The following is a 26,816-nucleotide window of genomic DNA, read 5'->3' as shown; positions in this document are numbered from 1 at the left end:
ACTGGGGCAGGGTCAAAGTTGACCCCAGAGGCATTATTTGAACAAATTTGGTAGAGGTTTATAAGATGTCACTACATACCAAATTTGGTAGCCCTAGGCCCAATGGTTATGGACAACAAGATTTTTAAAGTTTTCACAAAATAGGCCCCATATAAGTGTATGTTCAGTTTTGTGACCCCGGGCAGGGTAAATTTGACCCAAGGGGAATAATTTGAACAAACTTGGTAGAGAACTATTACATGTCACTACATACCAAATTGTGTAGCCCTATGCCTTATGGTTAAGGACAAGAAGAGTTTTAAAATTTTCACAAAATAGGCACTATATAAGCATATACTTGATTTTGTGGCCCCCGGGGCAGGGTCAAATTTGACCCCTGGGGCATAATTTGAACAAACTAAGTAGAGGACTATACAATGTCACTACATACCAAATTGTGTAGCCTTAGGCCTAATGGTTATGGACAAGAATTTTTTTTAAGTTTTCACAAAATAGGCATTATATAAGCATATGTTCAGTTTTGTGACCCCCGGGGCAGGGTCAAATTTTACCCTAGGGATTAAATTTGAACAAATTTGGTAGAGGACTATTAGATGTCACCATATACCAAAATTGATAGTCCTAGGACGGATGGTTATGGACAAGAATATTTTTGAAGTTTTCACAAAATAGGCCTTATATAAGCATATGTTCAATTTTGTGACCCTCGGGGCAGGGTCAAACTTGATCCCAGGGGCATAATTTGAAAAAACTTGGTAGAGGACTATAAGATGCCACTACATACCAAATTTGGTAGCCATAGGCCCAATGGTTATGGACGAGAAGATTTGTAAAGTTTTCACAAAATATACCCTATATTAGCATATGTTAAATTTTGTGACCCCCGGGGCAGGGTCAAATTTGACCCCAGGGGCATAATTTGAACAAATTCGGTAGAGGACTATTAGATGTCTCTACATATTAAATTTGATAGCCCTAGGCCCAATGGTTATGGACGGGAGATTTTGAAAGTTTTCACAAAATAGGCCTTATATAAGCAAATTTTCAATTTTGTGACCCCCGGGGCAGAGTCAAATTTGACCCCAGGGGCATAATTTGAACAAATTTGAAAGAGGTTGACCTCAGGAACATTCCTAAGAAATTTCATCAGAATTGGACCAGTAGTTTAGGAGAAGATGTTTAAAGGAAAAGTTAATGCACGGACGCACGATGGACACAGGACCTTTGGCCAGTGGAGCTAAAAATTAAACATTTAGTTTTGATGTAAAATCAGTTTTTATATGCAAGTGTCTATTTCACTTATAAATTAAAACAGCATATTATACATAATTGAAAAGATTATTCCAAGCTTGATGTCATCTTTCAACTTTGCATAGTGTAGTTAATTGAACATTGTATTGAACTGTATGGGCAGCTATATTTTTTAATTTATGTATGTTGTATTATACAAAATGCATTATTTCTACCACAAGTAGACCATATAAGGCCTACTGCTACTAAATAGGCACTGGTATGAATTTGACACTGTTTTTGATGCTCATACAAAACTTTAATTATTACTTCACTTTAGTATATTAAATATTTTCAAGTTTTTGTTCAACATTTTTTGCAAAAGAGTGTCTTAATGCATTTGAAAATATACTTAAAACAAACTAAAAATGCATTTTAACATACCTTTTTCCTGGTAAAGTGTATTTGGGATGATAAAAGATACACTTGAAGAGTATTAATGCTGGAAAAATGCAGAAAAAATACATTTGTTTCTGTTAGAAGTGTGTCTGGTCTGCATTTTTAAGTGTATTAAATGCACATCAAATGCAGATAAATACAATGCCAATACTATAACATGTATTGTTATGGACATAAAATCCACTTGTTCTTGTAATTAAATGCTTAAGTAAATTGAAATAACCTTTTATAACGTTTTAACAATTAATAATACCTTTTTATATAAATTTTCTTAACTAGTAAGAGATATAATTTGTGCTCATAATGCTTTATCATTACACTATATAATATCATTTGTTGTATGAAAATTACCCGTAAAATTCATGTGAAAGCTCAAGAGATCAATAGCAGCGTGCTATACCCTGCTCCTTTTTACATGACTTGATGGTATTTAGTCCCCAATTCTACATGGCCAAGGGCAAATTAATGTGCAGATTTGACAAATAAGTCATAACTGGGATCCAATAGGCAGACTTTCATATTACTTGTATTTAATTTAAATCATGATCTGAATTGCTCTTTGGCAAATCTTCGTTGGTCACAGTATTAAACTGAATTTTGTTCACGTTGTAGTGATTATATTTTCAATATTTATCAGACAACATCTTTCTTCAAAAGTTTAACACGATTGCTTGGTTAATTTAGAAACAAGATCAATGCATCATAACATAAAATGAAAAATGTGTAATAGTAAAAATGGCAGCAAAAAAAGCACTAGATTATCTGCCTTAAATCTGAGACGTTATGTTAATGTATTGGAATTTCTCATAAATAATGTGTTCCATAGTTGTATAATTGTATAGTCGCATGCATGAGTGTTGTCAATGTCACAATACCAATTAAAATCTATTATTTACTAAAACAATTTGAAGTTTGATGTGTGTTTTTTTCAAGATCTGTTATATATATATATATATATATATATATATATATATATATATATATATATATTGTTGAAAAGTTAACATGCAATAAGTTTACTGTAATTAAGTGACAAATAGTTTTACTGATTTGGTTGGATGCATATATGCAGATATATCATGGTTTGTGCAGAGGACAGTAGCAAAAACAAGAGCTGTCTCCGTAGGATGACATACGCCCCCGATAAACGCTTTGATAGAAGTTATGAGCATTTTTCAAAACCTAAACGCCGACCCTAAGTTCAAGGTCAAAGGGGTCAAAATTTGTGTGTGTATGGGAAGGCCTTGTCCATATACACATGCATACCAAATATGAATGTTACATCTGAAGCGACATAGAAGTTATGAGCATTTTTTCGAAACCTAAATGCAAAGTGTGACGGATAGACAGACGGACAGTGCGATCACTATATGCCCTCCTTTGGGAGCATAAAAATGTGTTTCACATTGTTTTGGTAAATTAGTAATGTAGTTAAAAGAACAGAATCATCAATTATAAAGTTATTGATTATAAAGTGTTGCTGGCATATTTGATGCATTCATCTAGCTATAAGAAGGTCCCTGTTTTATCCCCACTGGCACTGAGCGAGGGTTCTCAAAATCTTTAAACAATATGAATAAGTACATATATCGTCGAGAAAGCCTTGTTGATATGGGGGCTAAACACCTGAAATCAACGCGACACAGGTTAAAGGCCGAGGCCAAATAAATAAACCAGACGCCGCATGAGCCTGCTATACTCTGAACAAGTATTTTTTCTTCTCAGAAAACTGGCTTAAGTGTCTTACTAAGCTTTAGACTTTGAGTTACAGTGATCTTGATCTTGATCTTGATCTTGATGTGTTATGGTAAAACATTGAAAAACGTTTACTCACCGCGCGTGCGTCAAGTAGCTGTGATACATACTTAGTTTTCGAGCCCCCCTCTAATTTGGTTTATAAACACAGAAACACGATCATTTATAGCTGTTTGATATTTGCGAATCAAGTCCGGAGGAAGAGAGTTCCAGTCACATACTGTGTTTGGGATGAAACTAAACTTCAGTACGTTTGTCCTTGTCGAAATTCTTTTAAAATGCTCATTATGCATGTTTTTGGTGAAACGAATAGGTCGATGTAGTTGATCCAATGGTAAATTTGCACGTGAATTAAGTCCTTTACATAGTAATATTAGTCTATTTTGTTTTCTTCTTTCTTTCAAAGGTTGTAGTTCTAATTCTTTTAAAATTTAAGTCATGGATCCTGGTTCATAGTCCCGATAATTAGAAGTGATGAATCTAGCTGAACGCTTTTGTACGCTTTCAAGTTTTTCTTGTAAATAAATTTGATGCGGATCCCAGGCCGCGCTGGCATATTCTAACACTGGGCGGATTAGTCCTTTGTATGCCTGAAGTTTTACGTCTTGAGGACACATGGATAAATTTCTTTTGAGAAGACCTAACGTTCTGTACGATTTGTTGCAGACTTCATTGATATGTTTGCTCCAATTCAGATCACATGTGATATTCACTCCAAGATATTTAATACAAGATAAGAATTCTAGACGAGTATTTTTCAATGTGTAGTCGAAATTAATTTTCTTCTTTTTGCGTGAAAGAGACATCATGTTGCATTAACTGGGTTGGAATCTCATGCCCCAAGTAGTGGCCCAATTACCAAGTTTATAAATGTCCGATTGTAGATCTAAGCAGTCTTGAAAATTATTTATTTCCCTATAGCAAACACAATCGTCGGCAAAAAGTCTAATATTCGAAGTTATGTCCATAGAAATGTCATTAATATGCACCAAAAATAGGATAGGGCCTAACACAGTTCCCTGCGGTACTCCGGATTTAACGATTGATGATTCTGATCTGGCGCCATTAACTACAACGCATTGCTTACGGTTTACTAAAAATGAGTCTATCCACTGTAGGATGTTTACGGGAACTCCATATTTGTGTAATTTAGTTTTTAATAATTCATGAGGCACGGTGTCGAATGCTTTTTCGAAGTCTAGTATAAAAATGTCCACTTGTTTGGAATTATCTATAGATGTTGCCCAGTCATTAATGACTGTTACAAGTTGGGTTTCACAACTGTGATTTTTACGAAAAGCATGTTGATTTTTGTTCAGAATAGAGTTGTTGTCAAAATATTGCATTAAGTTGGAACAGATGATGTGCTCTAGAAGTTTGCAACATATGCAAGTCAACGACACAGTTCTATAATTACTAGGTTTTGATCTGTCATCTTTCTTGTATAACGGGCAAATATTTGCTGATTTCCAATCCTCCGGAATAGTACCGATGTTTACTGATTGTTGAAAGAGATGCGCTAAGACGCTTGATATACTAATTGCAAGTTCTTTTAATACTTTTGGATGTATACTATCAGGACCCATGGCCTTGGTTGTATTTTAACCTTGAAGTAATTTTTCTACTCCTTTTTCAGTAATATTTATTGAGTCCATTTTTTCATATAAAGGTGTTTCATAAGGAACTGATGTATATTCGGTGTGCGTAAAGACACTGGTGAATTGTTCGTTTAAAACTTTAGCTTTATCTAAATCTGATTCTACAGTAGAGCCACATTTTGTTGTTAGCGGGGGTATACCCTGTTTGTCGGATTTTTGACAGTTTATGTATTTCCAAAAAGGCTTAGAGTCTTTTTTAATTTCACCAATTAAATTATTCACATAATTGTCATGTGCATCTTGAACTTCAGTTTTGACTTGTTTTCATAACAATTTCCACTTATTCTTCAGTCTGATATTTCCAGTTTTTTTAAAATGTGCGTGAGTCTTATTTCTACGTTTTACTAATGTTTTGATTTCTCGGATAATCCAAGGTAAAGATTGTACACTTTTAGATATTTTACTTGGAACATGAGTGTCTATACATTTTAATAAGAATTTCTTGATTAATTGCCAATTTTCTTCCACTGTTCTGGAGTTTTGATAACCGTTGAAATATTTGTTCTTAGCAAAGTCCAAAGTTTCCTTTCTCATTGCATCATAATCTCCTTTTGAATATTGGAAATAAGAACGTTTTGGTTGTTTTTTGTACGGGATATCACACTTCAACGTACCAGCGATAACATCATGATCACTAAACTTGTCTGGCGAGTAGATATTTTCAAATTGACCGGGTAGTGTTGTAATTAACAAATCCAGAGTGTTTTCGTCCCTTGTGGGAAAATTTACGAGTTGTTCAGCACTATGTTCGTCTAGGATATCAATAAGGGATTGGCCTTCACAGTCCGATAAGCATGATGACGTAAAGTTATTTAGTTTATTTTGCCAGTTTATTTTTCTGAAGTTAAAATCACCCAATACATGTATACATGGTGTGACATTTTCTTTCACATAAGATTTAATTTTACATAACTGATCTTTAAATAAGACAAGATGATCTACTGGGGCATCCGGCTGCCTATACCAACTGCCGAAGAAGTGAGTTTTCCCTTTTAAAGATAATTTGGCCCATACTGATTCTGATTAATTTTCAACTGAGTTTAACGGAGAAGAAAGTAAATAAGATTTGATGAGTAACATCGTACCACCACCGTTTAAATTTCTGTCTTTTCTGTATATGTCATATTCTAAACTGTCTGGTATAATTTCATTTGATTTAATACTATTATCCAACTTGGTTTCCTGTATTGCAACCACGTCCGGATTTTCCGTTGCTAAGAAGGTTTGTAGTTCCAGTTTTTTACCCCTAACACTGTTGATATTTATTGACATAATAATGAGTTTACTCCTATTTATTGAACGTACTTGCTTTTTAATACTTTTATAAGTATCAGATAGAACTTCAAATTGGTTTCTGGTTTCGTAATCTGACAATACACTAGAACAAGATGATGAAATGTTATCTGAGTCACACTTTGGGCACGACCAAGAGCAGTTTGTGGCTTGCACGATCATATATTCCTCGGGCGATACTACTGCGCAAGAGGTATGTATCCAAAGCTTGCACGAGTCACATTCAATAGCTCGATCTGTCTTTGTGACGACTTTTGTGCAAATACCGCACGGTGAAACACAATTTGGGCAGTGCAATCTATCTAAAATAAATTGGTTAAATTAAATATTTTGTAAAAAATAAACATTCTGCACAAATTCAATTATTTACTTTACCTGTGTGCATGAATCATTTCAGTCTTGATGGTTAGTGAACGATGTCAAAAGCACCATAGCTATGAAACACTCGTATTTTGAATATTGCAATGTTCCACAGAAATGATGCTGATGATAATTCTACACGATCATGACATGAAAAATGATGAATTATTAGATATATTTCTAAATTCCATTTCCACCAACAATTCGGTTATTCCACTACCAGTTCACATGCTTCGTACACAGTTGAAAATAACACTATTCCACTCAACAACCGTGACACATGTACTCAATTTTTAAACTTTTCGCAATTGAAATTGTTTTCTACTGTTATTGTTGTTGTTGTACTTTTGAAAGTAGTTCGAAAGATGGCGACTATTAACCCAGAGATTGATTTATGAAATAAATCGTCTGCTGATCCAGAGTGATTCAACTGCAATCTGAACGCATCGGACAGTGGGCTACACCACACCGTCTCTCTGATGTACGTAGGCGGCCGTCATATTGGATTTGGAACTACTTTAGAAAACAAGATGGCGGCCCCCTCGTTAAGAGGAAGCATTAAAATGTGTGTTTTAGCTCGTCTTTTTCAAGATTACAAGTAATAATTTTTAAGTAATAATTTTTATGTAGATCTGTGAATTCCCACAACGTACTTAAAAACTTGTTAAAATTTAAAGATGCCATTACTGATATACTGATAGGAGTACTTATAGTATTGATATCGAGTAAATTTAAAAATTAAATCGACTGTTTTCGTTATATTTTGTGAGATACGAGGATTGCTTACATAAACTTGATAAAGTATGAAACACATCACTCATTGTATGAGCATAGATGGCCGAGTGGTCCAAACGGTAGACTTTTACTCCATGGGGTCAATGGTTCGAGCCCATTTGAGGGTTACTTTTATATTTTTATTCAATTTTATTCTTTTTTTATTGCAGCTTTTTAGATCTAATGTTTGCATTTATCACTATAGCGTAGAGTCTATAATGAAAAAAATAATTTGGGAAGTTCTTATGTTATAGATAGATTTTGTGACATTACAAGGATTGCTTATATAAAGTATAAAAGAAACCACTGGCTATATGGGAGCACTGATGGCCCATTGGTTTAAGCTTTTACTCTAAGGGTCAGTGGATCGAGCCCAGTTAAGGAAGACTTCCTTTCTTTTTTTTATTGATGTATTTTGCACAAATGTTATCAATTTAAAGTATTTAATAACAAACTTCAATACATGTCTAATTTGTGAAAACGTCCCTTTGAAATTGCTAGTTTTCCTCTTACATGCCCTTGTATTTTAAGATAGAATACTTTCCTCTCCAGAGGAAAGAGGTATGGGTTTGAATCCCATCAGGGGCTTCAGAGGATGATTCATTTTGAGACAAATGTTAATATTTGCTTTAGTGTATCCCAAAATTAACCTAATATTAAATATATAACTGTGAAAGATAATTAAAAATAATGTTTGTTTGTATATACATTGTGATCCATGGAAATGAACATTCAATTATGCAAGAAACATGTATGATTTGAGGGAAGAATACAACATCAAACTTAGAATGGACATTCATTTTAGATTGTTAAGTAACTAAAAGTATAAATGTTGTAAAGCTTGTGTATGACGTCCTTGCTTCTGGACAGCAGAACAGTTTAGGCATAAATGATTACTCTTTTTCTTTAGAATCAACATTGATGCATTATTACTTAAGCAAAGTTGAACTTTTTAAAAACTCGATGAATTGGGATCTGAATTTTTCATGTTCGTTGCTTGCAATTTACCAGTACTGAACATAATGTTACTGGTGAACAAATGCCTTCTCTCTTTACACTTTACAGGGAGATGGTGTTTTTCATAAATATCCAGGTTAATTTGTATAAATACTGGGTAAGACCTCGTATTATATTTATATACATGTAAGCTATACATTTATGATGATGACATTTTGTGTTTTGCTGTAAATTTACAGAGAAAATATACTATAGCCGCATGTCACCAGAGTTGTTAAAAGGGCATTTAGACAGTATTGTCCCTGACTTTTGCCCATTTTGACATATTCTTATAAACAAGAGGGCCACGATGGCCCTGTATCGCTCCACTGCTGAAAAAAAGGCTGAAACAAATATTCTCTGCATGTGCAAATACTTAAATATAGGCCCTATTTAAGCACACGTACACTTTTGTGACCCCCTGGGCTGGGTCAAATTTAACCCCAGGGGCATAATTCATACATATAATCGATTTTGTGGCACCCAGGGCAGGGTCAAATTTGACCCCTTGGGCATTATTTGAACATACTAAGTAGAGGACTATAAATGATACTACATACCAAATTGTGTAGCCCTAGGCCTAATGGTTATGGACAAGAATTTTCTTTTAAGTTTTCACTAAATAGGCATTATATGCATATGTTAAATTTTGTGACCCCTGGGGCAGGGTCAAATTTGACCCCAGGGATAAAATTTGAACAAATTTGGTAGAGGACTATTAGATGTTACTACATACCAAATTTGATAGCCTTAGGCCGGATGGTTATGGACAAGAATATATTTGAAGTTTTCACAAAAAAGGCCTTATATAAGCATATGTTCAATTTTGTGACCCCCCGGGGCAGGGTCAAATTTGACCCCAGGGATAAAATTTGAACAAATTTGGTAGAGAACTATAAGATGTCACTACATACCAAATTTGGTAGCCCTAGGCCCAATGTTTATGGACAAGAGGTTTTTTAAGTTTTCACAAAAAAGGCTCCATATAAGCGTATGTTCAATTTTGTGACCCCCAGGGCAGGGTCAAATTTGACCCCAGGGGCATAATTTGAACGAACTTGGTAGAGGACTATAATATGTCACTACATACCAAATTTGGTAGCCCTAGGCCCAATGTTGAACGAACTTGGTAGAGGACTATAAGATGTCACTACATACCAAATTTGGTAGCCCTTGGCCTAATGGTTATGGACAAGAAGGTTGTAAAGTTTTTAATTTTTTTTAGCCCTTTGTAAGCATATATTCAATTTTGTGTACCCCGGGGCAGTTTCAAATTTGACCCCAGGGGCATAATTTGCACAAACTAAGAACTGAACTATTACATGTCACTACATACCAAATTGGGAAGCCCTATGCCATACAGTTATGGACAAGAAGTTTTTAAAGTTTTCACAAAAAAGGCCTTATATAAGCATATGTTCAATGTTGTGACCCTTGGCGCAGATTCAAACTTGACTCAAGGGGCATAATTTGAACTAACTTGGTAGAGGACTATAAGATGTCATTACATACCAAATTTGGTAGCCCTAGGTCCAATGGCTATGGACAAGAATATATTTGAAGTTTTCACAAAATAAGCACTTTATAAGCATTCAATTTTGTGACCCCCCGGGGCAGTTTCAAATTTGACCCCAGGCGCATTATTTGAACAAACTAAGAAGAGAACTATTACATGACACTACATACCAAATTTGGTAGCCCTATGCCATACAGTTATGGACAAGAAGTTTTTAAAGTTTTCACAAAATAGGCCTTATATAAGCATATGTTCAATGTAGTGACCCTCGGCGCAGGGTCAAACTTGACTCAAGGGGCATAATTTGAACAAACTTGGTAGAGGACTATAAGATGCCACTACATACTAATGTTGGTAGCCCTAGGCCTAATCGTTATGGACGAAATTTGTAAAGTTTTCACAAAATAGACCCTATATACGTATATGTTCAATTTTTGACCCACCGGGGCAGTGTCAAATTTGACCCCAGGGGCATAATTTGAACACATTTGGTAGAGGACTATTAGATGTCTCTACATACCAAATTTGATAGCCCTAGGCCCAATGGTTATCAACAAGGTTTAGAAAGTTTTCACAAAATATGCCTAAAATAAGCAATTTTCAATTTTGTGACCCCCGGGGCAGGGTCAAATTTGACCCCAGGGGCATAATTTGAACTAATTTGGTTGAGGACTATTAGATGTCTCTACATACCAAATTTGATAGCCCTAGGCCCAATAGTTATGGACAAGAAGATTTTGAAAGTTTTCACAAAATAGGCCTTAAATAAGCAATTTTCAATTTTGTGACCTCCAAGGCAGGGTCAAATTTGACCCAGGGGCATAATTTGAACAAATTTGGCCAGTGGAGCTAAAAACTGATTTTTTGTTTAGCGCGCAAAGGGGATGGAGGAACATTTGTTGGTGCCTTTTTAAAAAGTTGTTTCATTGTGTGGAAAATTGAGTTTAAAAATGTATACACAATGCCTAATATGTGGCAAATTACAACAATGTCTGTGGTTTTCCATGTAAAAACAAGAGATGTGTTTGTCAGAAACATAATGCCCCCTATTGCGCCGCTTTGAAGCCGTATATTTGACCTTTAAGGATGACCTTGACCTTTCAGTACTCAAAATGTGCAGCTCCATGAGATACACATGTATGCCAAATATCAAGTTGCTATCTTCAATATTGCAAAAGTTATAGGAAATGTTTATGTTTTCGGACAGACAGTTAGCACATATAAGTTGGTTTTACAAATTCACTGAGTGTAAACATTGGGCACTTATATAGCTCAAAGTGACCCGGGTACAAATTCTTGTGTTCTGATTTACATACATGTATTTACACTTGCAAAATTCAAAGTTAAGAATGGAAATTGTTCTCTTATTGCCAACAACTGCATAAATAATAACATTGTAAACTGGTTGTTTTGTCTTTATTACTATTTTTGTACATTCTTTTGTATTGCCCTCTTTATATTAACTTTCAACATATATATCATATCCAGTAATTGTAGATATCATATGTTTTATGATGTAAATGTGTAGGGTTCTTGTTACTTGTCACACCCATTTCCATTTCATAATGCCTTAACACTGATATAGGATATTAGTGATTTTTGATTATTGTATTTATGTAAACTTATTCTATATGCTGATGAAAGTGTCATCCTTTATTTTCACAAATATCCTAGTATCATCAGTAGTGTTGTTTGTAAAGAACTTGAAAATTGTATTAAATGGTTAGTTGATAACAAACTGTCTTTACACCTTGGAAAAACTGAATGTATAGTGTTTGGTTCCAAAAGGAAATCTAAACTTCATAATTTTAATGTAAAATGTAATGATCACAATATTGTTTCTCAATCATCTGTTGAACACCTTGGTTCAATATTCGACACTGATCTTTCTGCTACATCTATTGTTAATAATATTATTAAAAAGGTGAACTCAAGAATAAGATTCCTCAGGGGCGTAGCTAGCATTTTTTGAGCTGTAGGCCCGAATATATTACATAAAAACAGGGTGTGTGTGCGGGGGTCCTCCTCTGGAAATTGTTTAAATCCTATAACGCCTGTGTTTAGATTTAAAGCATATCTAGACAAATAATAAGGTAAGAAAATATAAGACTTTGTCCTGTATTTCTTTGATACTTTACTTTTTTATCTCAAAGTCAGAGAACTAAATTTTACTGTATTATCTTTATACCAGAGAACTAAATTTTAAAACAATATGGAACAGAGAAACATTTAAAATTGCAACACTCACTTATTCACAAGTCAAAACATGGGAATTCTTTCCAATAATACTGTCTGCATGTCTATATAGAAAGAAGTAGAGTTGATAATTGGAAGATATGTCCTTTGAACAAGACCAGAATCCATTGCCTGAGGATCATGTCAATATGAAATGCAGATTTCTTACACCTCACCACCTTCAGGGTCAACATTTTAATGCGTTTTTCGAAGTTGAAGCAATTTTAATTTTTTCATGTTTCAAAAAAATTTGTAGGCCCAGGCCTTCTGTGCCTAATAGCAGCTACACTCCTGTTCTTGTATAGACAAAACCACTGTTCAAATATGGAATTAAGTAAATTGTTATGTAACTCATTGGTTCAATGCCATTTTGACTATGCTAGCGCTTCATAGTACAATGGAATTAGTAAACAGTTAAAAAATAGATTACAAGTTGTACAGAATAAAGTTGTTAAATTTATTCATGGATATGACTCTCGAACATGTTTGAAAGTTTAAGATTTTAGTAGTATTGGTTGGTTAAATGTTCAAAACAGAGTTAAGCAAATAACACTCAACCATGTTTATAAAATTGTTAACAAGAAATGTCCTTCTAACATGACCTTTTTTGTATAATAATTTTAGTTTAGTGTCTGATATACATAGTGATGACAGTAGACATAGTAAAGATAACTTTTATTTATCAATGTCCTCAAGTGAATGGTTTTACCAACACTATTTTTAATTATAAACAATCAAAGACTGGAACTGTTTACCTGCTGATGTCAAATTGTTATAAAAGAATAAATATGAATTTGAAAACAGAGTGAAAACTTCTCTCACAGACAATATGATTGAAATTGAAAGAAGATGCTGATTTTATTTGTTACTATATATGTTCAAATAAGTCATCAATAAAGTATTTGTATGTACATTTAAATGTGATGACAAGATAGTAGTATACATTGTGTAACTAATGCTCTCTAATAATATATGCTAATTACTATTTGATCTCAAGACTATAGTCTCAAGTTTAAATTAATGATATTTTTATGCGTATTAATGCCACCATTTTTGTACATTTTCCACCCATCTATAGGGCCCCATTGGAAATAAGTTGCAAACCTTTCATGGGACATCCTGTGGTATATATATATCATGTCTTGATTTCAACATCTTGTAACAACTTGTTATTTCAGAGCTCTGCCAAATACACTGACTATTTACTTGTAACTGAATTTAAATGATTAACTTTGACTGTGATATTCAAAATGTGATATATCAATGCATTGTGATCCAAAACCTGTGATAATTGTTTTCCAATTGTTAAATGTTGTAAATTGACTGTATTGTATGATCTGTACTTGTATGACATATATATACATATGCATGCATAAATCAATATTTAGAAAAGTGTGACTAACACTGTTTCCAGACATATTACAGTTAAATTGCTTCATGTCAGTAATGGCAGTCAGAGATGGAAAATATCTTTTTACAATTGTTGCCTGCACTGTCAACCATATTTAGTGTTTTTGTTTCCCATCTAAAGAGTGCCGACCCAAAACCATGGGCATGCCTGTGATATGTATCTTAAAATTTCTTAAAATATAAATAATATAAATTTTATCAACACCACTGCTCAGTTTTAACATTTCCAATACAGTATGTCTTATTTTGAGAGGCCATTCTGAATTGAGTTCATTTCCAAGGGCCATGTTATGCCTTAATATATTATTATTATCAAACTGAACATTGTTACACTGTCCCTAATTTTAATGGCACTGGATTGTTTAAGGCTTTGAAAAGCTAGTTGCCTGGCCGGGATTATAACAACATCTGGAATTAAAATGCCTAGGATAAAATATAAACAATATCTGCCAGAAGTACTGTATGGTTGCCATCATCAAATGTACAGAAAGAATCGTTTTTCAAATTCAATCAAGCCCCACTCATTCCATTCCATGAAACCTTTCAGGTGTCTCAATACTGATGATAGCCCCACTGAGGGCCGTATGGTCCATATACAGTTTGTGACTGCCTGGCTGCTCACTATAATGCCATTGGGAACCGGACCAACGTGGAGTTTACTATTTCTTATATTACATCGAAGAGTTTTGTCTGTACCACTGTACAGTGTTGTACGATTGTTTATGGTATAGAACATAAACATATTGATTAAATCTCAAAGTTTGTTGCCTGCAGCCGAACATCAGCAATGTTGCAATGAATATAATTTAAGAAATACTGATTCTTTTAAGTTTGAATAATGTTGATATTTTCACTTCAATAAACAACTAATTGGCTTTCTTAACAGTTTATTAAAATTTGAATATTTTGCATGCAATAATATCTAATTTTAAACAATAACATTAATTAATATTCTATTACATTACTCCTTAAAGATATTGGTCCTTATATATCTATATTATCGGTTGATTTAGTGCAAATTTATTGGCGTGTAACCCGAACTATATTTTCGGTGTAATATCTTCCGCCTAGAGGCGTTAGACATATCCTTCCACCAAATACACCCGAGAGACGATCGCCGTTATGGCGGAATTGTCCGAGGAGTCCCGATTGATTCAACTGGTCTATGAGTTATGGACGTTTCGTGCCTCTACCAATTCGTGCCACTAAGATGTGTGTAGACGTTTCGTACAACTGATAATGAATAGGCGGATAGGTGTGAATAATACTGTTTAGGTGAATGATAACGGGATGTGTATTAATGTAGTAAATTACAACAGTGTTAACACTTATAATAATTATTTATAATAACAGTTTAATTGATTTATTGTTATAGAATATGTGTGCATAAATGACTTTTGTATTCAAGAAATACGAAAATCTGTTAACAGGTACCTTTAAAGTATAACAGTTCACTTTGAACTAAAGATACGTACTGTAATACTCGTGATTCCTGTGATTCAAACGCGTATTTGAAAACTAATTCGTTGGTATTCCATGAAACAAAGCGACACAACCCATGGAAGTATCTATATTATTTCGATTCCTTTTGTTAAGAACGCATAATTAATTCTCTTTGTTTTAATCCATTTCAACAAACAATTTAAAAAAAAAAAAGTTTAACAATCACTTGTCACTTTTGTTTAACAATATCCTGTGGAAAACGGTTTATTTTTAAGCGGTAAACGCAATGCATTCATCAACATTCACAAGCAGTGAAGCACGCAATAATTTATTTTTAACCCAGACAACGAAACCAATCTACATGTTTTAACAGAGTATTATTCATCCACGAAACCACTATTATTCCCCAGGCAACATTCCCCAAATAAACTTCTGTATTTTAAGTTATGTTAACATTTATCCAAAATTAGTTTCGTATTCAATCGTAAAATATTGAGTTATCTATAGGTCTTTGACAGTATTGAATAAACTAACACGTAGCGATAATATACATAGCGCCATTTGCATCTTCTTTCGATCTCAAACAGAATGTTTATTCAGACAAATATAAGTTGTGTTATTCTTAATCGTTTAAACTCTTATGTGAACAAGTTAAACATTTAACATTACTCACCGGACTTTGTCTTGATTTAGTATCTGGAGTTTATTCTTTGCTACAGTATCTACTAAATCGCCAGGATATTGATTGTTAAACGCCTACCATAACCTAGTTGCAATAATTCAACTATCAGCTTTATAACCCAATGGGTTGCTGATAGCCGTCATAGCAAAAATTATCAAAGGCTCTGGGAGTCCGTTTATATGGACTAACCATAACCCAGTTTGTAATCTGGTGTGTACTGCGTTGTGAGATATTGCTTTCTCCATGCAGAGCTGGCATTCCATGCTCTCACATAACGTAATGTAACCGTCGTAAATTGATTGCAAACATTGAGTATTTTCACTCTGGATTAGCAGACGATTTATTCCATAAATCGAACTCTGGTTTAATGGTCGCCATATTTTGAACTACTTTGAACCTTGAAACACAACAACAACAACACTTACAATATAAAAACATGCACATTAAATATTAAACATAATATATTTCAAATCAAACTACACTTATTACACAGGTCGAGGTGGTTTGCCTTTTCTGCCCGATCTAGTGACATATTGTTTCCCTGTCTGAATTCGGTTGCTTCTATATTTTGGTACTGATGCTTCATTTGTTGGTGTATGTCACGAGTTGAGATATGGTTGGGATTGTCACTGATAGGTAGTGATTGTGGATCGAAAATATTCAATTGTGTTTATTTTTTTAACAAATGGTCAAAAGTTTAGTTTAAGTGGTTCTGCGTATTTGTTGTATCCTACCCTTGACATATTTAGTGATTTTGACAGCTTGTCTTTGATCAGTTCGGATTTTGTACGTTTTGCTCCAGATGTTTTGGTGTTCCTAGCAATATGGATCGTATTTCCCTACTCATGAGTAATTGAACAGGTTAATGTACACAAGCAAGTGGAAAATTTCTGAACTCGAGAATTGCAAGATAAAAATCTCGATTGGCTCGTAAAGATTTTGTAAAAATATACTTGATTGTCTGAATAAATCTCTTAGCAACAGCATTGCCCTGGGTAATGGTGTGACATGTTCAAAATCCCAATCTTAAAGGGACCTTTTCACAGATTTTGGCATGTTTTGAAGTTTGTCATTAAATGCTTTATATTGATAAATGTAAACATTGGATCTAAAAAACTCCAGTAAAAAATCAAGAATAAAATAAAAATAAAAAAAAAGTAACCCTTAGCAGGGCTCGAACCACTGACCCGTGGAGTCCTGGAGTTAAGTCTATCAATTAGACCGCTCGGCCATCCTGCCAAGTATGTGTGTTAGTCGTAATTTAAGCTTTATATAAGCAATCTTCGTAGTTTCACAAAATACAAGGACAACAACAGAACTCGCCAAATTATTCAATCGATTCGCGTTGCAACGCTATCTAATTTTCAGGTTTTTAAATCGTCGGAAGATACATATAATGGCTCTATTAGAGCATGGTAAATGTTCAGTATTACTGTTTCCTCACACATATCATAACTAAAACAAAAATTTGCGAATCTGAAACAACTTTTTTCAATTTTGTCAATTTACCAAAACGTGGAAAGGCCCCTTTAACACAATATCTCAGATTCCTGGCTAGTATATGGATCTGCATTGATACGTATCGTTTTTAAAGGAATACGTATGTGTGGCAAAATGACCTTTTAGTTTATGTATCACTGTCTCATTTCTCATATTATTTAGCAAACTACATTGCACATATTTACTGTAGGGATCTACAATTACAACATTGTTGCACTCATTCCAGTGAAATATTTTAGTGACTATAACCTGTCATGGTTCTTTATAAATTTGGTTTGGACTCATATGTTACTATTCCGTTGTTCTAGACAAGTAGGGCAGTTGAGAACTTTGTCTCTAAATGTCTTTTGTCACATTCGGCCAAAATATAACACTTTGTGCCCGTTGTGTGCATTTCTTAACTTCAATGTGAGAGTCGTGTATTTTGACCAACTTCAACTGTTTGAGTTCCGTTGGATTGATAACATTGCATGCCCTGAGCAATAAACCATCAATGAATGACAATTAATCTCTAAAATTCCAATACGGTAGCAAACGTTTTTGAACATTCATGTTTTTTATCAGGTCTACTATTTAGAATGGTAAGTTTTATTTACTGCATTTTAGAGTCGAATTCAATTGTGCTTGAAATCCGCTGTATTTTCTGCATACTCATAGCAATGTTTCTCATAATTACATGTTCATATTATTCCATGTCTTGCCTTGAGCAATAAACCATCAATGAATGACAATTCATCTCTAACATTCCAATATGGTAGCAAACGTTTTTGAACATTGCTGTCTTTTATCAGGCCAACCATTTAGATTGATAAGTTTTAGTGACTGCTTTTCAGAGTCGGATTCAGTTTTGCTTGAAATCCGCTTTATTTTCGGCATACTCATCACAATGTTTCTCATAATTACATGTTTATAGTATTCCATGTCTTGACAAAGGTCAGTCTGTTTCTCGGGCAAGCAACTGCTACTAGAATCTGTTTACCAGGTATACGCACAATTTCACTGTCATATTTGGTCAATGTCAATAGCATTTTCTGCATTCCTGGTGGAGTTGCTAGCAACCCTTTCCTCGTAATGCTAACACGTGGTTTGGGCTAACTTTGGGTTGCTACGTGTCGTCCGTATGTCATTTGATAAAACTTTGTAATTAATAATGCAAAACACCACAGCGTAGAGCTCTTTTGTGATTTGCGCATAGTTTCGTCTGGTCTCCGTTAGTGATTGTCGTTTTCAAGAAAAAAGCAATCAAATCCGTTTTGTGATGCGTCAACTTGCAACATAATATCACGTTGTCGATCCAAATACAAAATCATGTGTCATGGGTTTTGAGTGATAACCTCTTTCATTCTGTTTAAGGCAGTTTCATGCTCCGGGTTCTACCGGAAAACGCTGTACTTTTTCAACAATTGTCCTAGTGGTCCAGTAATTTCAGCAAGATTGTGTGCAAATCTTTGCAAATAGTGTACCATTCTAAGAATTTTCTCGAAATAAAACGTTGACTAGGGAAATGCATTTTCTGGAATGCTCTAACGTTTGAAGGTTCAATTTCATTACATTTTCCGTCAGAACATGACCAAAAATGGATTGTGTGTCTGCCCGACTTCAGTTTTGTCGGCATTGAGTTTAGGCAAACTTGTGGACACCAGCCTATTCATATTACGAGATTTTTTTCATGTTCTAGTTTGTTACTTCCACTTTCAAAACAGACAATATCATCATCAATGGCCCTAATGCGATGTAGATCCTCAACACAGTTTCTACATTTTCCAAACAATTTATCCTCTTTATCCAATATGGTAGTCATACCTATATCCCAAAATTGGAATATTGAACACTATTAAGTAAGATTACTATTTGTTTAATTGTACAGATCAGTAGGCTGTACGTGCATCAAATTTTAAATACACTTTAACGCCGGTCAGGTCAGGTCAAGGAAAAATGTCTCCAACTGATATTGATGTATAGTGCGGTCTTAGAATAGCTTCATCGAGGTCTTTTGGCTTAATAAACATCCACAAAGAACCACTGGGCTTTTGAACAATGACCATACTGTTGACCCAATCGGACGGTTCATTCAATTTAGTTATTACACCATCATTTACCATGCTGTTTAACTCTTTTTTAGTCTGCATTTGATTGGCACAGGGACATATGTCTATGTAGCTGAATAACTGTAACAGCTTTAAGTTTTATGCTAACGTCAGATTCATTTGGACAAATTCCTAGACCAGTAAATACATCAGAGTATTTATATACAACCGTGTTTTTGTGTAGAAATGGTTTGGTTTAAATCCTGATTCGATGCATAGACATACAAGTGTTTAAACCTATTATTGGACTGGAGGAGCTGTCTACAATGTACAAGTCCTGATATGACTGTTCACACTTAAGACGTATCATGCCATGAACCTTAAGGGATGTTTCATTGGGAGCCAATACTTTGATGTTAGCGTGTTAAGTGGACCTTTAGACCCCAATGATGCAAATTTATGTAATGAAATTATATTGACCTGTTCACCGGAGTCAATTTTGAACATTATTTGTGTTTCTTGGGCACTAATATTGAGTTTTACATGAGCTTGATTTGTATTCTTATCATCAATGACCGAATTGATAAAAAGAAATATTGATCGTGTGTGTAACTCTGATCTGAGTAAGAAAATTCATTTACCTCATTAATGTTGGCTCTATGGTTAGGTTTTGTGCTGCCGTCCTTGCTTTTCTGGTTGTTGTTGACCGTTTTGATAGCCTGGCAACAGCATGTATACCACTGTTTCCCGTGGATTTACCTTGCTTCAGGTCAGCATGTACATGTATGTTCTGGCAATATCGAGACATTTTTGTAGTGTTGTATCAATATGTTCAATTATCATTCTTTCGCGTAATTTCTGGGTACGGACACCATATATAGCATGGTCCCGTATCATTTTAACTATGATTTTATTATTCTAATCACAAACCGTGATAAATAATCGCAAATCAGTAGCAAACTGTTCTTATGTGTCTCCATGCTTTTGTATTCATGATTAAGAACATATCTAGAGTACACTGTGTTAGATTTGGGTTTGCAACATCGTTGAATGATGTTTGGAGTCTTTCGTATGTGGCTACATTTGTGTCCATTCGTTCGCAAGCTAAACGTGTACAAAAAAAACAACAATGAAGCATAATCATATTCATATACAATATTTACAGTAGAGACAACTCTTACAGGATCTATTATTCAGTTGAAGACAGTAATGTCCCTTAAACCATTTGTTAAACATACGTAACAGTATCGTTCAATGAAATTATGCAATGTGTGTTAAATTGTCGGTGTGTTCGTTGTTGTTTTTTATCATGCAGTCATTATTTTGCGAACTGTTTTGAACATTTCGAGATGTTAACACATTGGAAGAAAATAGATTGTGTATGCTAAAAACGAGTCATCGAAATAGTAGCAAGAAACTATCGTTAGCTTTGGTCATAGTAGTAGTATTTTCAGTATTTTATTGTACCACTAAGTAAAACATTATGCTGTGCATCAAAAGGCACTTCTTGTCTGACAGAAACTTGAATATGACCCTGTATCGGTTGTAAACTAGTGCACTACACTGATTCCCGCAACAGTCTATTTATAGATTCATCAGTCTAATTATAGATTGTATTGAAAGCTGACCACTGCTTGTAGCAAGCACAGGCATTAGACTGATGACTCTGAATAATCTTTATAAAAACGACACGTGTAACCTCTTGAGTTTATATTGCGCCTTTCAAATTAGTGATTGACGAGACTAGTTGCCTTGACTGACAAAATAACCACAATCACACAATTTTACATTTGTTTGTGTTTAATGTTGCGTAAAAAGTTTGTTATGAAATAATTAAAATAATGAAAATGAATATTTTTTCAAGATACACTGTCATGGTGTAACATTTGACTTTATTAATAAGCTGAACTTAAATAAATAAATTGACTACGTTTGTTACTATGAAATAATTAAAACAATGAAAATCTGATATTTTTTTCAAGATACACTGTCCTGGTGTAACGTTTGACTTTATTAATAAGCTGAACTTAAATAAATAAATTGACTAACTGAATATGAACGATTAAATTCTTAATAAAAATAAAGTTGTTCAAACTCATATTGACCTGGGTCTTTTTTGTTTTAAGTATACGACCACTCAGTCCTCAAACATATAGCTGGATGAAGGTTTATGTTATATGAACATCACATTTTAATCAATAGATTTGAATGCTTAAAGAAACAGCAAACAATACCATTTTAGTTAAAATGTTATCACCATTTTAATTCTACATTTTCAAAGTGTATTTGTGTATCTGAAGACGGTCAACAACACATTACTAAAGAAGCTCAAACGGAATCAGTAGAAGCTTGTTTATCCCATAATTTGGTATGACCGGTTACTTTATTTTTCTGTGATAAGCAGCAATTGTGTCGTAATCGTTATTTTTATGAGTTTAGGTTCTCTCATGTATAAGCGATTTAAAAAATTACAACGATAAGCTACGCTTCACCGTATTTCGAGGGCGTCAGGGTCATTTGGTGGACGGTGTCTAAGTACTAAAACCAAAATGTGTAAACCGTGCAAATCTAAGGCTTCAGTTAATATACCCAAGGCAGAATCTTAATGTAAGGTGCATGTGTAAAATAACCTAATGATTCAGAACAAGGGATGAAAGTCGGTAAAATACGTTGACAAAAGGAATACGATTGTTTTGGATTAGATAATTGCAAGAAACTTAATTTACTTTCAAACATAATCATTTCTCTATTAGCACATATCTTTTAATGGCACGTGTTTAATTGCTTGTAACTTCGACAATGATATGGGCGTGGTTAGGTTTTCATACAACTTGCCCATTAGGAACCAAACATGAAAATTGGAACATCTTCGAAGAAACATTCACGACACTGATATTTTTTTCGGTCACTGTGACAGCTGACATTAAAACGGTTAACCACTTTTATATCAAATCACTCTGCAGATATTTTTATTAAAACGCGTATTTTTCAATACAATTCTTCTTTGAGCATTAATATGTATGTTGTTCTTCGTTTTTATTACTTGCGAGTATGCACAGTTTAAACCACATTCCTGTGCAACTACTTACATAACTACCGCTGCAACTGTACTTAAAAGCCTTTAATTATAAAAGACTATTCAGTTTACTCCACCGAATACCGACATGCAAGATATGTAAAATCTTTATATGTAGTAACTAGTTTATGTCAGTAAAATTAATTTGGTCGAACTTTACTTTTCGGATACACATGTACTTGATGACAAAATCATATGCGTGTATGTGAAACTTATGATAGATGAACATATGTATTTTAGAACAGATACAACTTTGCGGTACATTATTCAGAGTGTCAAAAAAGTTTGAATGGTCCATCGCTTTTTGTTTTATCTGTTTTGTCAGATTAACTTTGTGCTTATGTTATTTGTGCTTTATCAACCATGTACTTGCATGTTCAAGCAATGTATTCATGTGGAAATGCGATAACGACAATCAATTTCGAAACGGGCATCTTCTAACAAAAACAGGTACTTCACTTCATTTATTATGGATAAGTCAAACAATTCCACACATCATAAAAGTACAAGTATTGTCAGTTTACGTTTATGAAGATTATTTACATGGAAAATTCTTTATTATTATTGTTCATTGATTGGTAACACGCTGGGTTTTCCCGTTGACATTAACCAAGAGCACAATGCTTTGGCGTGTACACATTTACTTAAGGAATAATTAAGACATACATAAGTCCAAGACAGATTTTATGCATGTTGATGCTGTTGAAGGAACTACTTTTGGAAAAGTGGTATCGCGTGTCGTTTTTGTATGTTGGAGGTTCCGTAACATTCAAAATCGATGTGTAATGTAGATGTATTATCGGCTTTGAAAAATTAAAATATTAAATACAGATTTATTGTATATCGCCATATAGACCATTGTTCATATTATTACGTATTTGTTTATAGGTTGTCATGCAAGTTTATACATATATTAAGAAATACATTTTAAACATTACAATTTACTTACTTGTTGTATTGTTTGTTTGCTCTTGCCTAATGCAAAATCTTTCGTGTATCAGAAAATTAAATGTTGAAATTATATACGTATACATGCTGTTCAACGTTATATAACGGAACTTGCCATCAACTGTTTGCAGCGTAATGCATATATGCACACAGGATGTCTTCAGCTGCACCAAGATGACAGAAACCTTATTATTATAGCATGTGGTCCTTTATACATGTCAAGTAACCAATTGCAAAACAGGAAGACACAAAAAAAGATTGATAAACAATACACACACGCCCACAACAAATGCCTAAAATAATGAAACTGTCATAAACATCTTGGAACGGACATGCATCGTAACACACATATTATCGAAAATACATAAACGGTGATGATGGATAAGAATAATTACCGAATTCAGTGTGTTCCGTGTAAATAATAATTAAAAATATTAAACGTTCAAATATTATTGTGTTATCAGATTGCATCTTTAAATATTATAATCTTCCCTGAGTCAGAAACTGTAGTTTCAATATATACAATTTTTTTTTTCTTTCGAACTATGCGGCATCGGGTTACTTCAATATACTGCTTGCATTGTGTGCGGTGTTACACATTGTTTCGGATTGAAGTTATTTATAACATCCGAAAACTATGTATTTTTCTATACCATAAAAGTAGTTTTTATTTCAATATCGATGCAGTTAAGCAGAATTTTCGTTGAATTTACATGTGTCGGAAACATTCAGATTTGTTGTGACATTGTCTAATAAAGTGCACATAGCCTGACATAGATCTGAAAATTTAACTATTATATGATAGCATGCATCGTCTCTGAATATTTGTCAAATCATGTATATGCGATGCGTGTTTATGTTTCCTTTAATCTTGCCTCTGAACATTATAGTTATGTTCTTCTGGTTTACAAGGGTTAAGCATTTATATGGTAATACAATTTAAACGTATTGATGTATGTATTTGCGTTTAAATGATTTGATTTTGGCAAAGTCTGATGTTTGTTTGGCCTCTCAGCCCACAACACTAGTAAGTTATGTTCCCAGTTATATTCATAAGCGATAACTTACAGTGATTTGTTTCATTTGTCACTTCCCATAAAATGGAGACATCGTTGTATTCATATGATATTTTAAAATGCCGATTAAACTGGATTTTAAATTAGTTTGTATTTAAATCATAATTTAACGAGACAAATGTTTGAGAGTAGTACATTAAAACGAGTTTCAAACAATACGTGTATTGAGCGGCCCTACTAAATGCTGCTTAGACACACACAGACACACAAAGACGCACAAAGACACACAAAGACGCACAAAGACAAAAACAGACGTGCAAAGACGCACAAAGACATACACAATACTAGTTATTAATGCTTTATATAATATAATATTGCAATAATAATCATTATAAAATATTTAAACAAATCAAACATTTTTGAAAGAAAAGAGAGTAAACTACTCAGACAAAGTCACAAACGACACAAAAAGACGCACAAAGACGCGTAAAAAGTACAAAAAAGCAACTCTTTTAATGTGTTATATCATATTTTACAATCACAATTAATACAAATCAAACTATTATGAAAACATATGTGAAATACTCGAAAGTGCACCGAAGCAGACAAGCATGCAAAACACACACAACTGAAGACGCACAAAGACATATACAGAAGCACAAAGACATGCAAAGACATACTAAGACACACAACGACACACACAATAGAACTCCATATTAATATGATTTGCAGTATAGTATATCATATCAATATATGAATTAAACAAGAGATGTGTTTGTCAGTATTCAATATATCATTTGGCAGGTTTAGAAATTATCTCCCTTTTGGAGCCTATTATTTCCCTTGGATTGTTATTTTTTTACTTTTGACCTTGAAGGATGATCTTGAGATTGACCTTCCACCACTCAATATGTGCAGCTCCGTGAGATACACATGCATGCCAAATATCAAGTTGCTATCTTCAATATTGCAAAAGTTATGGCCACTGTTATAGTTTTTGGACGAACTGACGGACGGACGGACGGACAGTTCAAATGCTATATGCCACCCTACCGGGGGCATAAAATGACATAGGAAAAACACATGAAATTATACCAATCAGTAGAATACACACAAAAGCACAGAACAATGCGCTACATAAATGTTTTATGATAATAATATCAGATATCATATTATAGTTCATACAAATCAAGCATGGATAAATACAAGGCAAAATAGATATTCGAAATCACACCAAAGCAAACGAAAATGCACAAAGATAGTGAAGTGTCAAATTATTCAAATAAGGTCAATGTAACAACAACATGACAAAAATACACTAGTTAAAACAACAACAACTGTTATTGTTGCTGCTGTTGCTGCTGTTTTTATTGTGTTTTCTAATTAAACCGCACAAGTTGATTACGAGCACAAACAGAACTTTAAAGCCACACAAATATATTGTCGAAATTTAATGAAATCGCGTTATATTATATATGACGATAATGATTATCATGATTAGACGGACCGCATTAAGTATATGTTAAGACCATGTATGAAAATGGTATAGTGTTGCATTAATGTTAGTTATGTAAATGAGTGAGTCCACCTATCGCACCATTTAATGAACGTCTATTGCTTATATGTATATTTTATATGTATAAACACAAAATTACGACACTTCAATCGGACCGCTTCTTGGCAAATGGAATTGGACTTTGTTAGACACCGTTATGAAAATTTCTGACACATAAAAACAAACTAATGCATCAAATTACAGGTCAAATTCCGATTGTATTACAAAAAACTGCTTTTTTTTTAATATGCCAAGCACATACACTTTACAAAAAATACTCTATTTCTTTATTCTATGTAGAATTTTGCAAACGTAAAGCGCTTTATATATATAACAATGTTTTATTATTTCTTTCTGGTTGAGTAAAAAACAACAAAAACAAAAACAAACAATGTGTAACATATAATATTTGTACATAATTTATGAAAAGAAATATAATTAAACACGCGATGTTTTATAATTTTGTTAAGTGCGCATTGAACATTGAGTTAAGCGAGAGATGCGAATTAAATAACACATAATTAAAAACTGATACTATTCTGTCAGCTTGATTTAAAAATCAAATCTATCGCGCCAATATATTTATTTTTTCATGAAATTGGGTATAAAAGCAAAACGTTTGAAATTATGTCAGGAAACTTGTTGACGTATTTAGCACTGCGATATTACAACGGAGGTCCTCATCACCAAGCCATGTTAAGCGTTATTGAATGTCTTTAAAAGACGTGCAGTACCTATGTACAATCGTTTAATGATTGGTTTGGTTCTGGCTGTGGGCTAAGAGGGGTGCATTCAGTTTTAAATTTGTTTCTTTTTCGGACAAAATACAGTTCCTTTTTCGGCACAGCTGTTTAACCCAGCTTATCACATTAAATGACCTTTG

This window comes from Dreissena polymorpha, chromosome 2, assembly GCF_020536995.1.
Source record: "Dreissena polymorpha isolate Duluth1 chromosome 2, UMN_Dpol_1.0, whole genome shotgun sequence".
NCBI lineage: Eukaryota > Metazoa > Mollusca > Bivalvia > Myida > Dreissenidae > Dreissena > Dreissena polymorpha.
The sequence above is the reverse complement of the archived record's forward strand: the minus strand, read 5'-3'. Positions refer to the sequence as shown.